Genomic DNA, 5226 nt, shown 5'->3' on the forward strand with positions numbered 1-5226 from the left:
CTGCGCACGATCTTATTAGAGTACTCCTACATTACGATCGTTGTGCATGGCGAACTGCACGTTCCTCTTCCCAGAAAGTGCCTTGGTGTTAGTTAACTTTCGTACGGCTGCTAAGCTTGCATTAGAATCCTGCTACTGCTTCTACGACGCAATTGTGCGGACGGTGATCTCTGCTTTCCCGGTGGGGCCCACAAAATCTTGACGCTTGGCCAGACCAGACCAGTTTACAGATTCGCTCAACCTCTCTCTCTATATATAGCTGAAAAGATTAACTTACATGCAGTGATTATGATACAGGCTAACAGAGTCTATGCTATACAGAAAGTGAGTCAACCAATGCACTACGAACAGATCTGTTACAGCCACGCTCTTGACGTCTTACTGTTTCCCTCAACATACCATTTTCAATACGAACAAATACAATAGAAACAATAATCACCATCGCCTCATGGGAAATGAAACCTCTACAAGGGCTTGACATACGGATCAAACAAGAGGTTAGCAAATAATATCTTCTGCATAAGGATTTGATCTTCTAGTGCTGCGAGCTTGCGTGGAGTGGTGTGGACCGAACATTATCCAAAGTTTGGTTCGGCAGAAACTGGCCTCGAGAGTCAAATTGCAGCTACAAAATTGCGATGCTGTCGCGAGGAGAGATGAGCTTCAGGCTTCAGCCCCATGATAGCATGCTCATATCCTGCCAAGCGGTGACTCGTGGCTGTGCTCATCTACCAACCACAGCCCATGATCACGGAACCGTTTTATCTTCTTCTCAAACCCTGTGATGTAGTTATTATGTACGATGACATGCTTGACCTTCGTGTCCTTGACCCATGTTTTATTCTTGAAATATAGGCCTCCGGTTGGAAATGCAGACTGAGGCAGGAGGTACACGTCAACCTGCAAGCGTATCTCCTGTTAATAGTTGAAGGCAACGATTCGTATAAGTATGACAAAAAACAGAACAAAATCCTTAGCTATGTGTCATATTCTTGTGTATACATTTCAGTATCTGTACGACATCCATAAATATACTTTCAGAAACAGAAAGAAAACTAGAAACGAGGAATGTAGAATGCAGCAATTTTTTTCCTTTTTTTTTGATGCAAATGCAGCAAGGTTGTTGCCAGAAGACACTATAAAATATAGTACCTTAGAAGTTACTCCCTATGTTCTCTGACACACTGGCAGTCTTCAATAAAGCTTTTGTTGACCTTTATCTTTTCTAATTATGTGCTTGTAAATAATATAAAATATTAAATTAAAGCATTTTATCAAGATTTTTAGAAGCTTGACTACACACATGTGAATGACATCCATATGGAAACACAGGAAGTAGAAGCCTAAAACCAATATCATGATCATTCTTAACATTCTGCCATATCAAATTGTCACATAGTGTTTCTTTTTAAAAGAAAAGAAGGTCAGTGCACTTCTTAACAACGTTCTGGACCAATTTGGCGAGTAGTTTGTTTTTAAAAATTAGGTTCAACAAGTCTTTCACATTAGTTCAAAATGACACTAATGATTTCAATTTCTTTCTGTTCAAATAAATAAAAAAGAAACAACAGAGCAAGGTCATATGCATTTAAAGACTTGATCCGATCAGTTAAGCCCACACATCATACATCCTCTCCAAACGGCACATCCTAATACCAAAGTAGGCTGGTTATGCTAGATCCTGAAACCAGCTCCAAACTTTGACAAAATTGAGGTGCCGAGAAACAAAAATGAATGCCCATGTCGGAGAGGGCTAGAGACATATCCATAAATGTATGTTCTGGGCCTATTAGGCAAGTAGTCAGTATTGTTTAAAAATTAGGTTCAACAAGTCTTCACCTAGTTCAAAATGGCACCAATGATTTCTTTCTTTCTGTTCAAATAAACAAACAAGAAACAACAGTGCAAGACTGCAAGGTCATATGCATTTATGTCCATACGTCCAGTCATCCTCTACCAACAGCACACCCTAATACCAAAGTAGGCTGGTTATGCTAGATCCTAAAACAGTTCACAGGTAAGCCCTGAGCCCCTGACCTGACCTAGTGATGGAGCAGCCCCCATGGTGCTAGTACTCACTCCCATCAAATGCACAGCTTTCCTTATTCAATACACGCTCTTTCATTGAGCATTATGAATATGCTAATTAACCGCAAACCAGTATTTTGTTCAAGCAGATACATGGTATTACCCTAGTATATATGATCAGATCAACCAAGTGCTCCAAACCCATCCAAAGGGGGGGGGGGGGGGGGGGACAGCTCCAAATATCTGTTTAGATTCAAGAATAGAATGTACAACATATGCTTGGACAGCCTTTCCTCTATCGCCTTGCATTGTAAGAGAAGAAAATTGGGAGAAACAAACCTGCCCAGCAGTCTTGTTCAAAGCCCAGTTGAAAGCTGGCTGATCATTTGACTTCCTCTGCTTTGACCATGGCTGCTCCTTCAGCTCCTCGATCCACTTCCTTAACAACAGCTTGGCACCTTCCGTTGGCCGGAGGAAGATCATGCAGCTGCAAATATATGTCCGTCCTTTCTTTCCCGGTGGTGGCAGCTCATGTGAATGGTCGAGTGGTTTCACCTGCAACCCACAATTCCAACCCAATCAGTTATCTTCCAACAAAACCCCCAATTGCTAAATGCTAACGCAGAAACTAGTCACGTACAGGAGTCATATCGTCCATGAAGTACACGTCATGATCCCCGACGAGGTAGGGGAACGGGTCGGCGAGCCACACCATGTCGACATCATTGTACATGACACTGTACCCAAGCTAAAGAATCTGCAGCAGATGCCGCGGCCGGCGCGAGGTGAAGTTGAAGAACCCCTGCAGTCACAGAGAGACAAGATAGCCGCAGTTACGCATGAGGAAATTTCATCGAACAGCTGGGAGGGAGGGATTCCGCCTCACCTGCGATCCAAACTTGTGGACGGCCTGAGCGTCGGGCGCGGGGGGCACGAGGACGGCGTGGCCTGGCCAGGCGGCGTTGATGCGGTCGAGGGTCTCGTAGTCCTCGGCTATGACGAGCACCTGGTCCGCGCGGCCGGCGCGGCGGATGCTGATGAGCCAGTTGGAGAGGAAGGGGAGATAGGGTCCAGAGACTGCGGCGAGGAGCACGGTGCCGTTGCCTGCGGCGGCGGCGAAGGCCGCGGCCTCCTGGAGCGTGTAGGCGCGCCACGGGGAGGCCGGGACTGATGAGGTGCGGATGGGGCCCCAGGGTAGGAGGAGGGCGGCGAAGAGGAGGAGCGCGAGGAGGGAGAAGAGGTAGGGGAGCGGGCGGGATGGGGCGGTGGCGGGGGAGGAGACGGAGAGGGAGTAGCCGGAGGCCGGCTTCTGGTGCGGCCGCTGGTGGAGCGACATTGCGGGTTGCCGGAAATCGGGGCTTTCGGAGGTGGGAGTGGGAGGAGGGGAGTGTGGAGAAGTGGTACTGTAGAGTCACGCGGCGTTGGCCGGTGGTGGTGAACCTGTGATCCGGATCGCGGCCGGGGACGGCAATGGCGTGGATGATTCCAGTGCCCCCCCCCCCCCCCCCCACAAATTGGGCGAGGTAGGTATGCCGACGGTGAGACCCTCCGCCGGCCTTCCCCGGCGGCGAGCATCACCCGCCTTTTGGCGCAGGCGCGCAGCCGAGCAGCTGCGGGAAGATGATGACCCTCAGAAGGGGGTATACGGGCCATTGGGCCTATAGGGCCTCAAGATTCTGAGTTCTGACCCTGAACCACACAATGCTCTCTTTAAGCGAAATGAAGCAAAATTTCGATTTCCTTTTATTTTAAATGGCGATTTACATAACATGCAGTCCACAGAGCGACCGAAACAAAATATTATAATCTAAACAGCACACACCTGCAATATTACAAATCAAATGAGGAGGGCACATGAAAAAACTGCTTGGCAACCGACCAAGGCCAACAATATCCGGTTTACTACTACACATTCTACATTAAACAACAAATGCATCACACTCTGACATGAACACATATATGAACCTAACTACTAATTTCCATGAGGTAGAGCTGAAGACACACCCTTAGATTCAGAGGAGTTCGATCCATCTCAATCTTTGGTCTTGGATGACGAAAAGCAGCCGAATATCAGATCCCACATGCCCTTCTTCACCTTGTTGTGGTCCGCCATCTTTCGCTTCAGAGAAGAACTTGACAGCTGAACACAATGGAAGATGCCTGAAACACTGTTTAACCTGAAGCAGAATTCTGGGTGCCTTCGGTGCAGACAAGCAGCACTCATAAGGTCCTTTTTATAAAGGGTCCCTACCCCTACAGGTTAGTCTCGAAGAGTACGAGAGTTTACTAGGTTTAGGAAAAGAGATGGAAAACCGCAGGACGGTTCGGTGAAGAATGAGGATGCAGTCCGGTCCAGTGAAGATGTGAATTGACAGCCAAGAGCGGGTCCAACAGTGCAAGTATATGAAATTGATCTAAAGAAACGAGCACTCTTTTCTTAGTGGTTCATGCCGCATTGCTCTTTAGGGACAAGCTAGCTCCACATGTCACTGTCCATACTATTGTACCGCACTACCGCCACATGAGTACATGACCAAGGAAACTTGGCATGCGCGTACAAGGAAAAGTGCATGAAAAACACACATGCATGCTACACCATGTCACACTTGAACCCTGCACTGTGTTGTCATAGAATGTTCACTGAAAGACGCGGCGTGCACATTCAAGTAGTTGCATGCCCCTTACTTGAAGATAAACAGTGAGTTGCTTGCTATGCAAGGCTTGCTTACTCTGGACCACGCAGTCTTACTGTGTATAATTCGTCTGAAAACTCATGCATATTCTGCAACTCTGCAACGCTAGATGCATGACTTGAGCAGACGATGTTGAGAGTGCTAGCTTGACTGACTGACTGCTGTGTGGGGTTTGAAATCGATCGTCCGCTAGGTTTGTTGCCTTCAATGGTCGGCATGCATGCAACACGACTGCATCCTGCTACGCGTTAAGGAGTACTCGGCGGTTCAACGGAAAAGAGATGCTCCCTTGAGCGTCGTTGACTGAAGCATAAAAAGTGTAGGGGGGGCGTTTACCTGGCCAGCTTGGAACGGTTCAACCGCTTTTCTGATCGATGATTCTTCCAAACACCAAAGAGATGCCAATAAGCAAATTGTTTTTGCGTGCTGCGTACGTCGCGACGTATACCGGGAGAACATCCTACGCGTCGCGTACATGCATACTGCACCGCGTAGGAGCATTTGG

At 47.6% G+C, this 5226-nt stretch overlaps 1 pseudogene; it reads right to left on the minus strand.

Moving 5' to 3' along the window:
• Positions 1-253: 253 nt before the first annotated feature.
• Positions 254-3525, minus strand: LOC112874511 (annotated as a pseudogene).
• Between the last annotated feature and the right edge of the window lie 1701 nt (positions 3526-5226).

Source organism: Panicum hallii, chromosome 1 (assembly GCF_002211085.1).
Source record: "Panicum hallii strain FIL2 chromosome 1, PHallii_v3.1, whole genome shotgun sequence".
In the NCBI taxonomy this organism is placed as follows: domain Eukaryota; kingdom Viridiplantae; phylum Streptophyta; class Magnoliopsida; order Poales; family Poaceae; genus Panicum; species Panicum hallii.